The sequence below is a fragment of the Hypanus sabinus genome, chromosome 20 (genome assembly GCF_030144855.1).
Source record: "Hypanus sabinus isolate sHypSab1 chromosome 20, sHypSab1.hap1, whole genome shotgun sequence".
NCBI classification, from domain to species: domain Eukaryota; kingdom Metazoa; phylum Chordata; class Chondrichthyes; order Myliobatiformes; family Dasyatidae; genus Hypanus; species Hypanus sabinus.
This window is the reverse complement of record NC_082725.1, coordinates 16,855,097-16,876,990: the sequence shown is the minus strand read 5'-3', so window position 1 is coordinate 16,876,990 and position 21,894 is coordinate 16,855,097. Positions and strand designations below refer to the sequence as shown.

At 39.8% G+C, this 21,894-nt stretch overlaps 1 long non-coding RNA gene across 7 annotated transcripts in view; it reads left to right on the top strand.

Annotated features, from left to right (window-relative positions):
- LOC132378323 (uncharacterized) overlaps positions 1-21,894 on the top strand; it is a 54,493-nt gene that overhangs the window by 24,826 nt on the left and 7,773 nt on the right. For 3 of the 7 annotated variants that reach the window (XR_009506973.1, XR_009506975.1, XR_009506972.1), the window contains 3 exons: positions 6,612-6,759; positions 9,743-9,878; positions 15,718-15,800. This is a non-coding gene — a long non-coding RNA (uncharacterized LOC132378323). Of the gene's footprint in view, positions 6,760-9,742; positions 9,879-15,717; positions 15,801-19,411; positions 20,011-21,894 lie in introns of all 7 variants that reach the window. The other 4 variants (XR_009506974.1, XR_009506976.1, XR_009506970.1 and 1 more) reach the window with 4 other exon arrangements.

The following is a 21,894-nucleotide window of genomic DNA, read 5'->3' as shown; positions in this document are numbered from 1 at the left end:
TTCAGTTTGGAGATTAATTAGAAGTAATATTTAAAGTCAAGAATATGAGTGATAAAACATGTTTAAGTTTCAAACTTATCAATAGCACCAATGGAAAACAGAATACTATGGAATGGAGTTCTCCACACCCAATTCAAATAAAAATCTGAAGACATGTATTCAGTTTTATTTACATTTTGTGGTTTAATAGCAGCCCAGTTCCAACAATGCAGAAAGTATTTTGGAGATGTGCTGAGAAAGTAGGTTTGTGTATAAAGGATAACTTTACTGGGTTTGATAAATTTTGTCTGTTAGTTAAATCTCTGAGGCCCACTGTTTTAGTGAATCCACTATATCAGTAATATATTCTAAGGAGAACAAATTTAAGAACGATACCTTCACATTCAAAGTTTCTGGTTCATATTGTCAAGACCAAGATCCATGATGTGTGTTATAGTTGATATATTTAATAAATACTGCAAAATATTTTAAATTAGCTTAGCTGACTCTTTAGGACTGTTCCAAGAAACTCATATATTGTGAGCTCTCGAGAGTGCATCCAGCAATATTAACAGATGAACGTTTCGCAAGTAAGAAATAAATTCCTTGATCATTTATTGTAATGAATAATAGTGTAAAGGAATCTCATACAAAAATTGCATCTCTTTTTCCCTGAATTGGAAATGTTATAGCCAGTGAACACGTAGGTGGAGAAAGTTCTGAGGATTGAATACTTTCTTGCAGCGTCCTCGGAAGCAATATTTTTCCACGCAGGTTGTGCAAGCCAGCTTGTGTGCATAGTTGATGTGCTTCCTGGACTTCATTATGGTTATGCAACAAAACGAGGCCTGGTTTCAGAAGTCAGCCTGGAAGTATGGTACGGTAGTGTTAACTGTTTGTGGAATGCCTGACAGCATCAGCCATCGCTGTTGGAGTGCAATTCCTGCCACTGCCTGTAAGGGGTTTTTACATTCTCTCTGTGACTATTTACATTTTCCTTGGTGCTTCACTCACTCCTACATTCCAAAGATGTACAGGTTACAGGTAGTACGCTGTGTCTATTCTACATTGGTGCCAGACGCATGGTGATACTTGCAGACTGCACCCAGCACATCCTTGCGCAGTGTTGGTTGTTGACCATATGACAGGTTTTACTCTATGCTTCGATGTTTTAGTACATATTGACAAATTAAGCTAATCTTGAACCTTAATTGTAATTGTTGAACATGCAGTCCTGGCAGGAGTTCCTAAAACTGCAGTCTCATGATGAGTTGCAACTCAAAGTACTGGGCCCAGAATGGATGCGGAGTGGCCCCAGTTCACTCATCAAACTAGCTGACCTCAATCAGTTGCTCCGAACTTTCCTTCCCTTGCCCTGAAGTTTAGCTCGCTGCCTGTTATACCTGTTCTGTTCTCTCGTGTTTTGTGACCCCTCACGGCTTCTTATTTTGCAGTCTATTATTAAGGTTGTCATTCACCTCTGAATCATCTCTGCTGCTCTGATCTTGGGTCAAACTTTTGCCATTTTTCCCTTGACTGCGCGAGCTCTAATCTGATCTGCCGCTGTCTGGGATACCAACACCTCTATATGCAACTAATATTCAGATTTTACCTCCAAGATGCACTGGGTTTTCTATCAAGTGGCAAGGATCTCACTCGGTGCTGGATTACCGCTTGGAATTCAGGACCCTCACAGCAGAGTACGGCTGGAATGCTTATAAGATAAACTGTCTATTCTGAAAATGCCCACCAACCTTGAAAGCTTCGTCAGCCTAGCCCTCCAAATTGACAAGCGTCTTAAGGAACAACCCTCCAGGTCATCAGCCAGAACCCTAGTCCATTTCCCAGACCCAAATCAGGCTGCAGGTCTCTCAGCGTCAATGCCTCCAGAACAAATGGAGTTGGGAAGAGCTCCCTTAATCCCCTTTCCCCACCCAGAGATGGAGAAACATTGTGCATTTACTGTTGTGCCACCGTTCACCCACACATCAAATGCTCCCTACGTTCAGAAAAACGCCACCAAGTAGAGACGAGAAGCCTTCTATCTGCTAATCTCCCCCCAGCTTCTCCTTACAGCACCAATCACAGCTTCCACTCCCTGTCCTCTTCCACACCCCGATGGCTGTCTGCACACAGGAGGCTCTGGTGGATCCTGGTGTGGCTGCCAACGTTCTGGACCGGACTCTGCGTGTGCAGGATTGACTCCCTACTGAGCCAATCTCTCACTCCTTCTGTATCACAGCCACTGACAGACACTCCCTGGGGATTGGGAGGTCAGCGCGTGCACATGGCCTACGCGCATGAGCACTGCGTGTCCATCCAGTTCCTCCTTATCGACTTGCCCAACACTCCCCTCACCTTGAGTTACCCCTGGCTGTCCACTCATGAACCTCACTTCGCCTGGTCATCCGTTTTGTTGCTGAATCGGAGACCCACGTGCCAGATCACCTGCCTTCAAACTCAACTGACTTCATCCTGTAAGTCCTTGGAGATGGAAGAAACCCTAGACCTCACCAAACTTCCTTCTGCGACTTAGCTACCACCTTTAGTAAACAACCAACCACCTCACAGACAACATGATTGACCTCCTCCTGGACACCACCTCTCCCCAAAGTTGTCTGTTCTCCCTCTCTCCTCCTGAGACACAAAGCTGCAGTAGCAAAGCACTGCTGCACAGACCCATTCATCCATCCCAGACCCCGCTGGCGTAGGATCCTTCTCTGAATTGAATTGACTTTATTACTTACATCCTTCACGTACATGAGTAGTAAAAATCTTTACATTACATTTCCGTCTAAATGTGCCATGTGTAATTTATAATAATTTATGTACAACAGGACAGTCAATATAAAAGTGAAATACAATTGTATCAGCATGAATTAATCAGTGTGATGGCCTGGTGGAAGAGGCTGCCCCAGAGTCCCGGAGCCTTTTTGTCCGGGCTTTAATGCTGTGGTGCCGTTTCCCGAGTGGTAGCAGCTGGAACAGTTTGTGATTGGGGTGACTCAGGTCGCCAATGATCCTTCGGGCCCTTTTTACACACCTGTCTTTGTAAATGACCTGAATAGTCGGAAGTCCACATCCACAAATGTGCTGGGCTGTCCGCACCACTCTCCGCAGAGTCCTGCGATTGAGGGAGGTACAGTTCCCATACCAGGCAGTGATACAGCCAGTCAGGATGCTCTCAGTTGTGCCCCTGAAGAGAAGTTCTTAGGATTTAGGTGCCCATACCAAACTTCTTCAACTGTCTTAAGTGAAAGAGGCACTGTTGTGCTTATTTCTCCATACAGCCAGTATGTACAGATCATGTGAGATCCGTGGTGATGTGTGTACTGAAAAACTTAAAGCAGTTCAGCCTCTCAACCCCAGATACATTGATATCAGTAGGAGTTAGCTGTCTCCATTCCTCCTGTAGTCTACATGGATTCATCTGGTCACTCTGAATACATCATGATGTCTTTCAGTCTTTCTAACAGTCCAGCTATTTTTCAAACTTTTAACAGTAAGATTCTCCAGGGTATGCTATACAGGTATGTGTTCGTCCTCCTCGATGACGTCCTCATCTTCTCCAAGAATTCCCAAAACTACATCAGTCACATCCATTCAGTCCTTCAGTTTCTTCTTGAGAACTAATTCAACTGCAAGTTAGAGGAATGTCAGTTCCATACCCTGGTTATTTTTTTCCTGTATTTTTCCTGTATTATATACCCCAAGGCACAACTATGGACCTAGAGAAAGTACATGTAATCGTTACATTATTGTTAAATGGCCATGCTCCCTCAAACAGCTACCGTGTTTCTTGGGCTTCTCCAACTTTTATCACCATTTCATTAGGACCTATACCCAAATTGCCACTTCTCTCACCTCCCTCACCAAATCACCTACCTCGCAGATAACCTGGTCTGCTGGCATGGACCACTGTTTTGAGAACTCAAGAGGTGCTTCACCACTGCTCCCATTTCCTGGCATCCAAACCCCTCTGGACCTTTCGTAATAGCAGTTGATGCACCTGACCTAGGTGCTGGGGCCATCCTCTCCCAGTGAGAACCTGATGGAAAGATACACCCCTGCACTTTCTTCTCGCACAAGTTCATCTCTATGCAGTGCCATTACGGAGTAGGAGACACGGAGCTACCCACTCTTAAATGGACCTTGGAGGACAGGAGACTGTCTGATGGGAAATGCTGAGGCTTTCATGATCGGGACTGACCTCTAACTCAACCCATGTCAGGCTCACTGGGGACTCTTTACCGAGCAAAAAAAAACCTCACAATCTCCTACCAACTCAGCTCCAAGACCATTAAGGCAGAAGCCCTGTCATGACACTTCAATCCAGCTGAAATGGAGATTGATCCTCAGCCCATTATTCCATCCTCACCCTTATCATCTGGGACTTGGAGAACCAGTCTCTGCAGCATGAGCTTGCTCCAGCTGGCATCCCTACAATCACAGGTATGTGCCAACAGGCATGTGCTCTGAAGCTGCGGGCAGATGCTCACTTCTCCCTGGCCATCCAGGAGCATGACGGATCCTGGATTTTGGTGGCCCACCATGATTGTAGTTGCATGTCATTACGCCCCTGCCTGCACTGAATGTGCCCAGTCAAACTCCTTCAACCAGTGGCCCTCTGGACTCCTGTGGCCCCCGCCAGTCCCTCATTGACCATGATCTCACATTGCCATGGATTTTGTCATGGGTTTGCCATCTGCCAATGGGGTCACAATACTCATGACAGTGGTGAACTGGTTCTCCAAGACGGTAGACCTGGTTCTCCAACATGAAGTTTACCTCTACAGCTTCCCACAGGATAGAGTGTTGGACTGGGACCCACAATCTGTCTCATGCTTCAGGCAATCCCCCCACACCTCAGTGAGTTTGTCCTCTGGCTAAATGTCAGTTAGAAAGAGACTATCAGCATGTAGAGAAGTTTCTACAATTCTTCGCCACCTCTAACATTTCCACATGGAAGAAGTGTCTTCTCTGAGCTAGAATGTCTTACAATCTACACACTTCCTCTGCCACATAGCTGTCACCCTTATGAAGTGCTTCATAGCTACCAACCCCGATTGTTCCCTATAGAGGAGCCAATACTGGAGGTCCAGTCCACAGGGCCCTGGCTTGTTGCTGGCAGAGTTCTTGGAAGAGGACATGCAGAACCATTCTAGCGGCAAACTATGCCTACTGCCACTGGGCCAACCACTGGCATTGTCCAGCCAAACTACTCCGGCCTGACAACCATGTCTGGTTGCCCACCAAAGCCCTTCCCTGCTCACTGATTCCTACAAGCTCTCACCCTGGTTCATTGGACCCTTCAAAATTGGACCCAACGTGCCTCCACCTGCTACGGTCCCTCAGGATCACACCTACCTTCCATGTGTTCTGCACAAAGCCCATTGTCCATGGATCACTCAACCCAGCTGAGCCTGTATCTTCTGAACCTAGGATGGTAGAAGGCAGTCCAGTGATCACGGTTTGCCAGTTGATGGATTCTCCTTGTTGTGGACAGGGTGTGCAGTACCTACTCGACTGGGAAGGGTACCGGACACATCCGGATTGCCCTGGGTCATTGAGTGCTTACGATAGGAGGTGATGCCCTGTCGGGCCTACACAGGTTGGCTCCTCGCAGTCTTCACCCAGCTAACTTACCTTTCATTTCCAATACATCACGTGCACTCCATTTAAATCCAGCTCTCATCCACTATTCCTGTTCACTTACACGAACCAGCCAGCCTCAACCAGTTGTTTCTAGCCTTCAGTTACCCTGTTGCCTTGTCATGTTTAGTATCTGTTCTCTCTTGTTTTGTGGCCCCTTGTGGCTTGTTATTTTGCAGTTTATTAGTAAAATATCATTTACTGAATTGTCTCTGTTGCTCTGCTTTTGGGTCAAGCCTCGTCTACATTTGCTGACAGTATCTTGCTAGATACTACCTCTGGCTTGATATTTTATGTAGATTAAAGTTTTGCATTGTAAATTTCTCTCTCTTGAGGTGAATTCAGCTGGCAAAGTCAGTAAAATATTAGGTTATGGATAGTCTAAGGAAGAAATAAAGGTTGTAGGAGAGAAATCTGCAGAGACATGCACAGCAAGACTTTTGGAATTACATTTCTGTAATGACATATTACCACCAAATAAATGTTACATAACCTTTAGCTGACCACTGCCCAGAGATTTATTCCGTCTTTCAATTTATATGGTGCTAGTTAATGAATACGATATTAAACTAAATCATATTTTGCTTTTATTGCTGATAAAATATCACTGGCCTGAAATTTAACTTTTATACTACGTCTGTCTCTCTCTCTCTCTCTCTCTCTCTCTCTCTCTCTCTCTCTCTCTCTCTCTCTCTCTCTCTCTCTCTCTGTCTCTGTCTCTCTGTCTCTCTCTCTCTCTCTCTCTCTCTCTCTCTCTCTCTCTCTCTCTCTCTCTCTCTCTCTCTCTCTCTCTCTCTGCACTGATGCTAGCTGACCTGCTGAGTATTTCGAGCATTCTGCATTTTAGATTTCAAACAACAACAATTCCAGGACAATAACTTTATGTTGCCTTCTGTGTTAGTTGTTGTTTTCTTGTTGAATTAAGACTTCCATCACCTATATTTGAAGAAATTTATCTATGAATTTCATGGTTTTTGCAGCTCATCGTGCTTGGAGGGGATTTTTTGCAAAAATTGTTTCAATGATGGCTACCATGAAAACAAAATAAGCAAAGGAAAATCAATCCAACTAACCATTCCTGGTTGCTATGCAACATCATAGACTGAAAATGCACACATTTGTCACAGGGTAAGTAAGACAAAACCACTGCTTAACAACCTCCTGATAAACTTGATCGAGGCTCATCTGAGAACTTTGGCAATAGTCAAGATGGTGGAAGATGACTGCCATCCTTGGGACAATTGCAATGAGTGAATTAGCAACCTCAGGAAGGGTGAGAGAAAAGTGTGTGGGGGGGGGGGGGGGAATCAAAGGAAAAATCAACATGATGATTTATTTGGAAAGTGGTGCTGCCTTTACATTTTTGTCATTACCAAATATAATCTTAAATGAGCCACTGGTGTCACAAATAAAATCACTGTTGCATCCCCTGCTGTATGAATCAATGCATGTATTTATGCTCAATGTACTTACTGTGGCATAAATAGGGAGGCAATTTAGTTCCATAGACAATGCTCCCTCCAATGAATTTCCTTTTAATAGACTCTTCCGCTAGCACTGAAGATGCAATGGGACAGTTTTAAAATAGGATTAACTTTACTGAAAATACAGCAAATTCACTACCCTTTCAAGAGAAAATACATACAAGACACAAATACCGAAATCACACAATGATATTGTAGGCATCAAGAAGGCAGAGATTTTTTTCCCATTACCATTGCAAAAAAAAAATGCTGGCATCATAATGTACGTAGTGCAGAGACTTCTCATTTTCCTTGAAAGAGGCAGATCAGCTTTGTCTACACCATTATAACACATTGCGCATTTTAATCTGTACTGCCACACCACAACTGCGGCTGCTACATGGACAAATATTTAGATTCTGTGGTGCATACATTTATTTTTATCCCTTTTTGTATTTTTAATGTGAATTATAATCAGGTTCTGCATTAATGTTTCATTTATAATGTCATTAAAAATTAAACTTTTCAGACTTAACAAAATACCATATACTAGTCTCTGCTTTTTTCATTCATTTTCAATTATTTAAGGTAATAACTAGAGTTATTGGGTTTAATGATATTATATTTATATCACCAATAACCATCACATAGAAAAGATATTAAAATCCAGTTAATCTACTTTTGCTTAGGAAAGGCTCATTAAAACTATCAAAGTTTGGGGGAGGTGGAAGGTGTACTAGTGGCAAATCTGGCCCTGACCCTTCATGCACTGACTAATTTTGCACAAGCAAAATAAGCCACTAGTTATCTCAAAGAAAGAAAATAAGGATATCATTTGAGATAAATTCAGTCAATTTTATTATATGGTGTCCTTTGAATGGCCTAAAACTGAACAACTGAAAATGATTGAATGTGTGTGTGTGTGTGTGTGTGTGTGTTTGTGGGCTCGTCCGTGTGTATGATATATTGTATATGCATCTTTCCCAGACACAAAGTAAGTCTTGCTTATTCAGGGGGCAAGTTCTTCAATTTCCACTTATATTTATCACTCTTTATTATCACTGTCGAGTGTGTGTTTATCATGAACAAAGGGAGATAGGTATTCACGCAAATATATCACGCTGTGATGACTCAGTGGATCTTTTCTCACTAAAACCAGATACAGAAAGTAAGAATAGAGCTTTCTCTGTCAGGACCAAATTTTCAATTTATTTGTTGCAAGTATCCCAAGAGTCCATAAATACAGTTAAAATAAATATACTGTATAATAATACCTTATGTAGGATACTGCCCTCTATTCCCACTGCTGCTTATAAGAAGCTTGCACGCTCTCCCCATGACTGCGTAGGTTTCCTCAAGGTGCTCCAGTTTCTTCCCACAGTCCAAAGACGTACTGGTATCTAGGTTAGTTGATCAGTGTAAATTGTCCCGTGATTAGGCTAGGGTTAAATCGTGGGTTACTGGGCTCCATGGCTCGAAGGGCAGGAAGGGTCTATTCTGCCCTGCATCTTAATAGAATTCTTAAAAAATTAATTAAGAGGTCAACTATACATTGGTAACTGCTTGTTTATATCTATTTCAGCTATGTAGTATAGACTGGGTTAGATTGGAAAGGGTTAATCTTACAGGGCCCAGGTAAGTTCATTTCCTACTCAGTTCACTGCACATCCTTAATGATTATTAACAAGCTTAAAATACTTAAGGACCTCTGGGAGTTTATGGCTAACAACTAAGAAGTAGACGAGGTGGGAAATCATTATGCTAATTAGGTCGGTATAATAATTTTCAATCACACACAGTTTCCAGACTAATCCTAAGGGGTTTGGATAGGTCACTGGGTCTTTAAAGCATTAAACATTTTTTCATGGGATTTTAGTCTTTCCTTTATTTAATGGGAAGAACAACAAAATGAGTTAAATGTGACTCATTCAGGAGTTACTAATATGTGCAGTATTATGCTAAATTCTATTTTTGTTCATAGAATTTTAATGACCACACAATGAAACAATAAAAAAAGGCAGAAAAAAAATTACTCCCCAGAAAAATGAAGACAGGAGAAATGTTTAAATAATACCAATGTAAATGATTTTGAAAAACTGATCGTTTCATCTACCAAGATACAAGCCATGTACAAATAGCAAGGTAGTTTTGCTTGCAATCCTCCTGTAAATTAATGTAAACCTTTTACAAAAAAGCTTAAATTATACAGGTAGAAACATATGATCTACTTTAATTTAAAAGAATTCTACATGGTAGCCATAGCAAAATATTAATATAAGAATGGGAATTTATGAAATCTCTAAGATGGCTTTGAGATTCATGTCAGCAGTGTGTCTGGCTCTCATATCTTCATAGACTCCTGGTATAGTCACATTGAAGATCGCATTTAGATTGTTTAATTATTTCCATTTTGTGTCTGTAACTGTGTGAGTTGCTGTGACTAATTTCAAACCTGTTTAAATTGCTGTTTTAGACATGATCTAACATCACTTGCAAATTACTGGAATAGTAAATAAAACAAAAGATTACAAAAATGAATAGGAAGATAGAGGAAGCATCATCCCAGTGATGCTTCAGCTTTTCTAAGTGTGAAAATAACACACAATTTCTGATAAGCTTTGTTCTCCCCTCTCATTTGTTTTCAATAGATGTACATAATGTTGTGCACAGACTCTTCAATATTGTTCGCTACAGAGGAACGAAGGAATGATGGAATGGTACCAATTTTGCATAGGCACACACAATCATTTTACCATTAACCAAACCTTCAATGTAAACAGAGTGGTAAGCGAATGCAGCTTCAGTTTCATTGTTAGTAGTGATATGACAGATTTAAATTTTAAAATATATAGTCCTGGATTCTGTGACCTTTCAAACTTTGTTTTGCAATGAGCTGTGGATCTACTACAGCAGGTGTGAAGTTGCAACCATTGAGTCTGTCACATTGACTTCCAAATTCAATTTGGGTGAAACTGTGCCTCCGTTACGCTATAAAGTTTTGATCAGTGTAAAGTCAAACCTGATTTGTGTCAAGTCAGTCCAGGCTATATAACTGGGTTTTCAAATGCCCATCCCTTCAAGTGTCATCAAGACATCTATAAAGTCACAGGTTCGTGAGGTGTGACCTTCACTGGTGTTAAATGAGATTCCTAATCATTCTGCCAACTCATTGGAGGGGTGGGACTTGAACAGGATCACTATGTGCATCCCACCTCATGAGTATTGGTCTTTTTACGGAGTAATATGCACTTTCAGGGTTCTTTGTACAGCAATGAACTGATGTCATTGTAAATTCTACAGCTAATAATAAACTAATTTGATCTGACTGGAAACTATTTACGGACGAAGGTATTTTTGTGTGGTGATGACTTGACAGCTCCGAGTGTGAAAAGAAAATTCTATTAGCTCTTGCCATTACAGAACAATGCTATAAAACAGCGATAATACAAAAAAAATCCACCCAATTTGTTTAATTATTCAGAAACTGTGTGGCTCAAAAAATGTAAATAAAGTTTTAAGTCTGTCAGCCCCAGTGAATGCTTCTTTAAACAATTACAGATGGTGAGGTGCTGGCTGCAATTGACAGTGATATCAGCTTCAGAAACTGTTTTGACAGGTTTCATGGTATGATGATTAATTACTGCAAGCCTTCTGTGGGCTTTCCAATTTCCTTTCTCTTTGGGCCCAGGGCTGTAGGTGATAACTGTAGATCTTATTACTCTGCAGCGGGAAATGTCTTTAGCTGCCCTATCCCAGAACTGATCAGAAAGGAAGAAGTCAACAAAACAAGGCACAGCGTGATATGTCTTCTTAACATTTTCATGCTGTTTGAATCCAAACTGCAGCTCACAATGTCAAGTTTATCTTTTCCAAAGGAATATTCCCTGTTAGAGACCTGCTTATTTTCAGATGTAATGTGGGCTTATCTAGCGGACAGCATGTATTGGACATTCAGATTTCTTCTCACCCTCGTCCTAATTTGCTGAGGCGTTATGTGAGCTCCCGGCCTGCTGCTTGTGCAGTTGGCTGAAAATATTCCTTCAGTTTTAGATTTTGTTTGCCATGAAGAGGGCCCTTGATTGGAAAGAATAAAGTTAATCCCATTCATTACTTACTTCACCTTCATTCTTCAGAGTAAAGATAATGTTAGATGAGGTTAGGATTTCTACAAATCTTCAGAAAAAGATCACTTTCTGCTCAGATTTCATCTATGGTAATTCCGATATAATCAGGTTATTTTGAAACAGCTTGCATTCTACCTTAAGATGCTGTAAGTCTTTCACTAATCTGAATTTTATATGGTGTATTCAGCTATCAGCTGTAACTTATCAACTAAAATACATTTTAAAGCTGAAAAGTTCTTATAATCCCTTTATATTGGGTGTTCTATAATTATTGTTTCAAGTTTTAATCTATAAAAAAGTGACTTGGATTCATAGCTTTCAGCAATCAATATACTTAATTTCACATAAGTATTGAAATATTTGCCAAAAGTGCAGGCTTCCTTCCATGTTCTAACCATCCTCTGAATAAATAAATATCTTTCCTCCTTCTTGTTCGAAGATGCCTTATCTCAGCTCTCCGGATGAGAGTTTCCATCTATGATATTCCTGGTGACTCTAAGCTGACTCAACCCTAGAGTTTTAATGGGTTCTACATCTTTGAATATAATGTAGAATCCAAAATGGCATACAACACTTTCACTGCAACCTAGTTAATTTTGTAAATGAATTCATCATTATTTCTTTACTGTCACATTCCATGATCTTATTTATAAGACTCTATTTATCACCCATTTGGACTCTCTGTTTATCCATAATGTCCAAAGTTTTTCTATTATGTGAGTGCCTCCTTTCTTTGGTTATTCAATCAATGCCTCCCCCTTTAAATTCAGCCATACATTTTACCTGTTTTCTTACTCAGCTAACTTTTCCACTTTTCAGAATTTTTTAACAATTTCTCTGCACTATTTATTAAATCCTCTGCCTTTGCATTTTCTGAAAATTACAAAATTATGTTCATGATATCAGTTCCAAATTATCCAGATTTTTGGTGGGGCAAACAAAAATAATTCTGGGAATATTGTCAATTTCAATCTCTTTCCAATTTACACAGAACTCCACTGCATAATTGTTTTGAACAATTGTGATTTTAAGACTTTATGGACTGTATCGTGAATTAACTACCATCTAAGATACACAAAAATGTATACAATATTCCAGGGCAATCAAGGTAAAGAACTTAAATAAAGTATGCACATTATACTTGAGCTCCTTAAGACTCATATGCTTGTATAATTCTGCAGTGGTTTTTACTAAAGGATAATAACCTACTGGCATACAGACACTGTTCATCAGTCCAAAAGTTACATAAGCCATTGCATTTTATGTGAACACTTTCTGAAAATTCTTACATCCTACAATATGCCTATCAGTCATTTCAACAGTCCTTACACTTGTCAAGCACAAACAAGAATTACTGCTGGTAAATCTGCTGTTCACAGAGAAATAGACTGTAAATTAAAAGATATTATTTGCTTTTGTGGAATATATTTGTCGGGAATAATCTGGGACAGATTAAATATTCAGCTCACAGATCAGATGCAGACAACAGCAAGCAAACCATGATCCAAGAAGTTTGATGTGTTTCCTTCAGAAAAGTGATTTGGTAATAGTCTAATTGAAAGTTAATTTGCCTAATTAAGATGGTAAAGTAGATTTAGGCATATTGACCACAATGGCAAAGAATCCAAATAATAGGAGGCAAACAGGAGCAATGTGGGAAGACAGTATATTTTGTGTGGAGAGAGGTGAGAAATAAATAGATGCCAACAGTGAAAGTGGTTTTAAAACATAAGCTTAATGGGTGGGAGGTCAGCAGAAGTAGTGAGAAGACCAGCTTTTAAACTGATCTGTCCAAGATGAATCAATGCCTGATCTGTTAGAATTTTGCAACTGTTACATTTAGTTGCATTTGTAATGTGTGTTTGTTAAATATGGTCAGATTTCAGTCATTAGAATCATTATGCAGAGCATGTCTAAGCTTTTCCCTGTTCTCAAGAACATGAAAGCAACCATTAAAAGAATTTTAACTCCAGTTTGCAATTTTCTTCTTTATCCGTTCACCAGTGCGAAATGCAAATCTCTGCACTTCTTTATTACTATCTTCCAATTTTATTCTTGACAAGAGTAATCAAGTAATCAAAAGAATAACAAAACAAGTCATCAAATCCCTGAAAGAGTTGAAATAGAAAGGAATTGATGGAATTTAAAAATAGTAGACAACACAGATATTTTTTACAGGAATAAGTACAGACTGATTAATACATATAAAATAACATGGCTAGTCCAACTGTTGTGGAAGTTGTTTTCAACAAGCGACATTTTAAAACAGAATTTTATAAAATGATTTTTTACAGAGTCCCCTAAAGTACTGCTAAACAAAGAACTTCATAATAAAAATCTTAACACACTTTAAAGTGCTTCAATCCAATAATGGAACCTTCAGCATTTGGCAAAATGTTTTAATTAAAATATATCTTATTAGGCATTTATTGAAATACAATAAATAATGGGGATCTACAATAAATGACTCATATCATTACTGCTTACTGCAATGTTTCCTCAAGACTTGTCTGATGAAAGGAATTATTTAAAATAACAAACATATAGTGGGTGATATTAAGAAACCTCTTCTACAATCCCTTTTTCTATTCCGTAAGAGCACAAATTAGGTTTTGTGCCAGGCAGTAGCATGAATGCGTTTTATTCATACTGAAATTATTTTTCTGAATCAAAATGTTTTGTACTTGAAAAATAAAAGCATTCTGAGGTAATAAAATTCCCTTTCATTTGCCTGGTAAACAATTATTTTACATTCATGGTAAATGGTCAACAGTTCTAGAGACAGGAAATTAAATTCTGCTAACTTGGACTTTAAAAAGTAGCCATGATAACAACAGAACGCCTGTTCTTCAGGGGAGGAGATCTGCGCTTGCTTCCTCTCACTGATTTGTGACATAGGATGGCCTAGCAAAGGCAATAAATATTGGTTCCTGCTTCTTGACTAATGAACAAATCTATAAAAAGCATGTTTGATTCCCACTTTTGCTTCTGGGCCTCAGATCTTAAACATCTTGATCCAAAATATACTTTGATTATCTGTAGCGTTCAAAAGAAGAACTCTAAGGTCCCAGTAACACATCAACCCATCTTGTACATGTTGAGTAGAAGTGAACCGGCTTTTAGTGATCAACGTAAGGTAGGTTATGAAGACCTCTACGGATAATAGGGCTTCGGTAGTGTCGTGGCTGGGACCACGCTTTACAATACAGGAGACCTGGGCTCAATTCCCACCGCTGCCTGTAAGGAGTTTGTGCACATGGCCACATGGGTTTCTCCTGCGTGCCTCGGTTTCCTCCCACAGTCAAACGATATACTAGTCGGTAAGTTAATTGGTCAATGTAAATTATTTGGGACCACAGCTCTTTACGATTTATGTCAACGATTTAGATGAGGGCATTGAAAACTATATCAGCAAGTTTGCTGACGATACTAAACTGGGTGGCAGTGTGACATGCGAAGAGGACGTTAGGAGAATACAGGGAGACTTGGATAGGCTGGGTGAGTGGGTAGATACTTGGCAGATGTCATTCAATGTGAATAAATGTGAAGTTATCCACTTTGGAAGCAGGAACAAGAGGGCAGAGTTTTGTCTGAATGGTGTAGAGTTAGGTAAGGGAGAAATGCAAAGAGACCTAGGAGTCCTAGTTCATCAGTCAATGAAGGTGAATGAGCAAGTGCAACAGGCAGTGAAGAGGGCAAATGGAATGTTGGCCTTTATTACAAGGGGAATTGAGTACAAGAGCAAGGATGTCCTTTTGCATTTGTTCAGGGCCCTGGTGAGACCACACCTGGAATATTGTGTACAGTATTGGTCTCCAGGTTTAAGGAAGGACATTCTGGCAATTGAGGAAGTGCAGCGTAGATTCACTAGGTTGATTCCTGGGATGGCAGGGCTGTCTTACGCAGAGAGATTGGAGAGATTGGGCTTGTACACACTGGAATTGAGGAGATTGAGAGGGGATCTGATTGAAATGTTTAAGATAATTAAAGGATTTGATAGGATTGAGGCAGGAAATATGTTCCAGATGTTGGGAGAGTCCAGTACCAGAGGGCATGGATTGAGAATAAGAGGTCAGTTATTTAAAACAGAGTTGAGGAAAAACTTCTTCTCCCAGAGAGTTGTGGAGGTGTGGAATGCACTGCCTCGGAAGACGGTGGAGGCCAATTCTCTGGATGCTTTCAAGAAGGAGCTAGATAGATATCTGATGGATAGGGGAATCAAGGGATATGGGGACAAGGCAGGGACTGGGTATTGATAGTGAATGATCAGCCATGATAGAATGGCGGTGCAGACTCGAGGGGCCGAATGGTCTACTTCTGCACCTATTGTCTATTGTCTATCCCGTGATCAGGCTGGGATTAAATCAGGGGCGATAAGACTCAGAAGTTTGGAAGGGTCTATTCTGTGCTGTATCTGAATCAATCAATCTATCATTAACTCAGTAGAATTATTTAAAGAATACAGGAACACCTTCAAATATTTCTGGCTCCTTTCCTAGGATCGCTGGGATATCTCACCAGGAGAGGCAGAGTGTAATTATGTGGAGGTCTCCTCACATGGAGTGAAGAAGGGCAATGCTTGGTAAGAAACAGTCCTATTCCCTTTGACTGACTGTCAGTAGTTCAAGAGCAACTCTTCTACACAACAGTCAGCACCTCCCTCTGCCCATCTAAGTCTGAACATCCCAGCTGAACAGGGTGAAATAAAAGATAAAATCTGACAGCTTTATTGATAGATCTAAATTGGTTTGAGTTGGCTTCCAATTGTGTTCTCCTTCGCTAATTCCAGAAGTGTGTTTCAGTCAGACTGAGCTTGTCTTTGAGATGTTCCGCATCTTAGACAACCTCCCAATGAAAAGCACCATTTCTGAAGGTGAACATTATCCCAGTTAACCAGCTGAGACTGTTCTCAAACGAGTGTGTAAGTCAGAATGGCAACTTAAGCCACTGTTCAATGTGAAGTCCTCAAGAAGCTGAATTGTTTTTAAATACAGCTGTAATAAGAGGAGTCCCAGAACTTATGCTTAATATTTTTAAAATTGATCACATGGCTCCCACCAGATGTAGTTCTAATTTGTGAAGTCACTGCTGGGACTGAGAAAGTTAGCTCTGTTGGGTAATATGGATCATTCAAGTTGAGCTATTGATTTGTCTCCTGACTTTCTATTTAGATAACAATGTCAAGAGATAGGTGTAGGCAGAGATTAGCCTTATCTTAGCTCCCGTGTTAAAATAGATTTGCCGGTTTCGTCTTTAATCAGATGTGAATGTTCTCAACAGGCCAGAGGTCCAATTATGTGTCATGCATGCAAGAAATTAAGCTTAATTTTAACCATGATGTGTCTGAATATTACCACATGGTTGAAAGCTTATAGCATGCAAAAAAAGGTTGAAATTAGCTACACCACACCAAAAAGTTGATATTTCTATAAACCAATATGTAAAAAGGATAATAGAGCTTTGTAGCAATTTGCAATAGGAAAAGCTATCATTTAGACAAGGCTTTGTATATCAATCCTGAATTAATATGACTGCATTGACCCCAGGGTCCTGTAATTCCTCCGCATCAAAACTCATCCAGTTTTCCCTTAAAGATACACAGGCATTTTCTGAATCATGTATTATGGCATTTTCCAACAGCACTTAAGAGAAGAACTTGCTCCTTATGGACATATTTATTCTCTTAAGGGCAATTATAAATTGATAGTCCCATTTTTAACACCTGGACCAGAAGAAACAATTATTCCCATTTAATGGTAGCAAAAGTTTAGAAAATTGTCGAAGTTGGCAATGTAATCCTGCCAGTTGCATGAATTTGTGTTCATCTATTCTGTCACAAACATCTGAATTTGTTTGCTTCTCAGTGATTAAATAACACCGTGTGCAGTGTGCGACGTGGTAGCGTAACGGTTAGTGCAGTGCTGACACACCTCAAGGCGTTGGAGTTCAGAGTTCAGACCTGACACCATCTGTAAGCAGTTTGTGTGCTCTCCCAGTAGCTGAGTGGGTTTCCTCCGGGTACTCCAGTTCACTTCCACATTCCAAAGTCATACCAGTTAGGAGGTTAATTGATCACTGTAAATTGGCCTGTGATAAAGCCAGGGATAAGTCGATGGGCAGCCTTGCTCACTGAACTAGAAGTGCCTGTTCGATGCTATATGTCTAAGTATAATAACAAACACTAACACTAAAGATCCACCTCACAGGTTTCTTTGCTGTGTACAAAAGCTAATGTTATAATATCCTTACAGGGGTCTTTTCTATGGAAACAGCAGTATTGTCTATTTAAGAACAACGAGAAGAATAAAATCACCATTTCATATGGTCCTGGTACAATCTTCTCTTTGCTCATAGCTATTAGAATATTTTACTAAGAAGTCCCTTAGCCAGAGAGGAATGAGGAAATTGTGTTGGTGAAATTTCTCACGATCAAACTTTCATGTACTTTCATGTGCTAATTTAAGTAGACTGAAGTTTGTTACAGTTACTCTTGAGTGGTGCACTCCATAAGCTGTATAATAGTGTCAGAGTGTGGTGGAGTTCCCATGAAGTTTAGTTCCATCAGCAATTCCAGAGATGGCTTTCAATGCATTGCCTCTCCTGCAAGGGGCACTTAATCCAATAGTCCAAAAGAATTTTAGATACTAATCTCCCACCCTAAGAAATGTCCTGCTGATATGTGTTCTCAAGTAAACTAGTATTAAAATAATGTGACTTGTTTAAGTTACTTACAGACACCAGTATGACTAAGTTAGAAAGCATGAGATCACAAAGCATGATTAACCATCACCTGTACAACCAAGTTCAGGATGTATACCAAATTCACATGGAAACCTCATTATTATGATTCCTGCCTGTTACAGCAATTTATTGTGCTATGTGTAGCCTCTGCTTCGTAACCCAGTCAGACCGAATTACAGGTGGATGGTGTACTGATGCTGATTGGGAACAACCAGCTTGTGAAGAAGCCTGTAGGCTGCAAAGTGTCCTTTGGGAACAACCATCTCATTCCCTGTAAACTTCTGCAGCATGTACTAACTCCTGATTGACCGAAAGACTTGCAAAATTGTGCCAAAAGCGAGCTGAAATCGGCAAGCAACTAACCCGAAAGTAATTGCTGGAATCATCAGCACTGGAAGGCTGGAGGTGATCATTTGTGGAGGCGATGCTTATGCAATTAACCACTTGCTTTTAAGAAAAGGCAATAGTTGGGTTGTTGAGCTCCAAAATGATTGCACTAGCATTAAGTCCCAAACCCATGCATCTATTAAGTATGCAAACAGTGCACGTAGTCTGACACCTTTGGTAACAAAGTATGGCATGACACATGCCATTTGGAAATAATTTGGGAAATTGTGTACCTCGGGTGGCTGATGGTTAGTTTGAGTTGTTCTCCGATCTTGGCAACTTACTTGAAAATGTTTTTCACTATGCGAGGAGACAGCCTCAGTGTACAGTGAATTGTGGTGTGCCCACTGTAAACTTGGCCTTTATATACTTTTCAGCCAGCTGATTAGACACCATTTAAGAAGGTCAATTGTGATGTAGGGAGGAAATCTCATCATTGATTGGCTGTGTGGAGAACTTCGTGCGTTGTGGTCTGGAATTTTGCCACGTCGGCTCATAAATAGGATTGCAGTCTACATGTTTGTTTAGAGAATTGCTCCAAAAAAAAACACGCTTCTAGGAATTCTCTAGCATGCCACTTGTTTGCGTGTACCATAACTGACTGATGCCCAGACAGATCTGTGCCCCACTTCACCTTCATGCCATTGTTTTATGCATTACATGGATGCATTTTTGAACCTCTACAACACTCACAGCCCCCAAACCAGAGAGGCTTGTGTATCCAATTGCTCCTTCCAAAAGTCCTTGCTACAGATGGGAAAACTTTGTAATTGGCACTTCCCTAGGTCACTAGAGAATAAAGTAGTTACCACTTCTGTTATGGCATTTATGTTGCTGTTTTTTTTTTCATTCCTTTACTAACTAAATTGTAAAATAGTTGTTGAAATACTAAAAAAACTGCTTTAAAAGATAAAAGAAAATATTCTTACAAAATGTATTTTTTGTATATATTGAAAATATAAACTCAAAATAGCCAAAATGTTAATAAGTAATGTGATAATGTATACTTAACATTTTGAGAAAAAATCGCCAAGTTTTTATTACTTTAACAATTCTTGCACACAGCAAGCTTCCGTTGCTACCACTCCAGTGGGAACTGAAGGCTAAAAGAGCAAAGCTTACACTACAGAGGCTAAGTCTGTTTATGTTGGAAAAGAGAAGACATGGAGGATCAAATTCAGGGACTGAGAAATCTTTAGGGTATCAACCAAATGAACATTGAGAAACTCAGAGCATGTTCCAAAAAGCAGATAGCGTACGATCATGCACAGAACGAAACTCATAACAGGCAAAATAATATATTTCATGCTGAAGGTGATGGAACAATTCCTAATCAAGACAATCTAGCTGGAAACAACATAAATGAAAAGAAGAAGTTAGACAGGCATATGGCAAAATATTAAGTTGGCCTCTGGGGCTGGACAAATGTTTTCCTGATATTTTGAATGTCTTTGTTCCTAGATTCTGTTATGTGGTGTTTGAAACAGGTTTTTACATGAACCCTGAAGGCCCATTAATTCTCAGGCATAGCGCCAATCTCACTTTCCCAGCACATTTTACCAAAATGACCAAAGACGTTACTCAATTGAATGTGGAAGGATAAAAATCTCTAGGACAACAGTGTAACCCAGGATTGTCTAACAGGAGCTGCAAAAGTATTTAAGGTTTGTTGAATTTTTGGTCCTGGTGAAGCGTCAGCCTGGCTACAAGTTCAAATCATAAAATCATGGGAGGGATGACTGCAAGTTCCACTGCTTACCTGAAAGGACACGTCCCTCAACATGGACCGTTCATTTTAGGATATGCTTTTTGCAATTAAGTTTCACTGTCAACTCTGAACTTCCACTATGCTGATGGATTCCTATTGAACCTATTCAATCTGCTCAATGATAGGGTTCTTGATATAACTGGTAAAGTGTGTGTGTGTGTGTGTGTGTGTGTTTACTCATTTAAATTATATATATATATATATATATATATATATATACACACCACCTAAATGTAGCTCTTATATATGGTACGGTATATAAACACAGCTCTTTATATACCATATATATATATATATATATATATAGTACCATGGTGCCCAAGACTTGCATTGTACTCTAGTAATTTTATGTATTGCACTGTACCGTTGCCACATAACAAAATAAATTTCATGACAAATGTGAGTGATGATAATCCTGGTTTTGATATGGGTCTCTGTTGTGGACTGAGAGTAGGAAGGGGGCAGGGAGAGGGGAATCATGGTTGGGAAAAGGGGAAGTAAGAGGAGGAGGGGCGAAAACCCTCAGGGAGATATCCAGCAATGTTCAATAAAGCAGCTATTTGGAATCAAATGACCTTGCCTGGTGTCCCAGAACTGGGTGCGTCTGCATCCGCAACACCCGCCCCGGCACTCCTTCTCTCCCACCCGTCCCACACGCCTCCCGTGGCACTCCATTCTCACCATTCCACAACAATTACAATACTGTAAAAAAGTCTTAGGCACCCTTTTGCACAGTACTGTATATATATCTATTAGGCTGGTCAAAGCAATCACATCCAGATTTTGAGGGATAGAACATTTGCTGGAAATAACAGGAAATGCTGATTGTTTGGCAGTATCTGTGAAGTGAGAAAAAAAACAATTGACGTTAATGGGTTGATGGTCTTATATCAGAACAGACCAGTGATGCTTTAAATAATAGTTATACAGTTATAACCTGTGTACACTCTATTGACGGCCATAAACGCTGAACTTCCAATATGTTGATGGATTCCTATTGAATCACTTAGTCTGCTCATTGATTAGAGTTCTTGATATGTCTAATGAAATTTAAGTATATAGTGTACACAGTTTATAACTGGAGAACTATTACTTAAAGCATCAGTGGTCTGTTCCGATATAAAACCATCAACCCATTAACATCAATTGTTTTTTTCTCTCTCCGCAGATACTGTTGAACCATCAGCATTCCCTGTTATTTCACTTTTCCAGCAATTGTTCTATCCTTTATTTGATCTACCTCCAAACAGGTTTGCTACAATTAATAAACCTTTGCTAACTTCTCCCAGCAGAGCCAATGCATCTCGCATCAACCATTCTCTCTTGGTTTCCACTGTCAGAGACATTCCCTTTGTTTTCTCGCTCTCTCTGTGCAACTCAAAACATGCTTTTTACTAAGTTTTCTTATTTCTTATGAAAGGTCATCAACCTGAATTGTTTTCCTCTCTGCGAATGTTGTCTGAACTGCCAAGTATTTCCAGCAGTTTATAATATCATTTCAGATTTCCAGCATTTGCAGCTCTTTATGCTGCAGCTCCCTTTGAATGTACTAGAGATCCACCGGTGGTATGTTACCAATTTATGTGAAAATGACATCGGCATACATCATTTGAGACATCCTTTCAGTAACATTCATGCAAAACTTTTATGTATCATTACAGAATCATATGATGCTGAAGAAGATCATTTTGACCAGAGTGTTGTGTTGAATAAACTGGTCCATTTTATTCACTGTATTTGAGTGCCACTGAGAAAAGAAATTAACAATTTACAGTTCAGC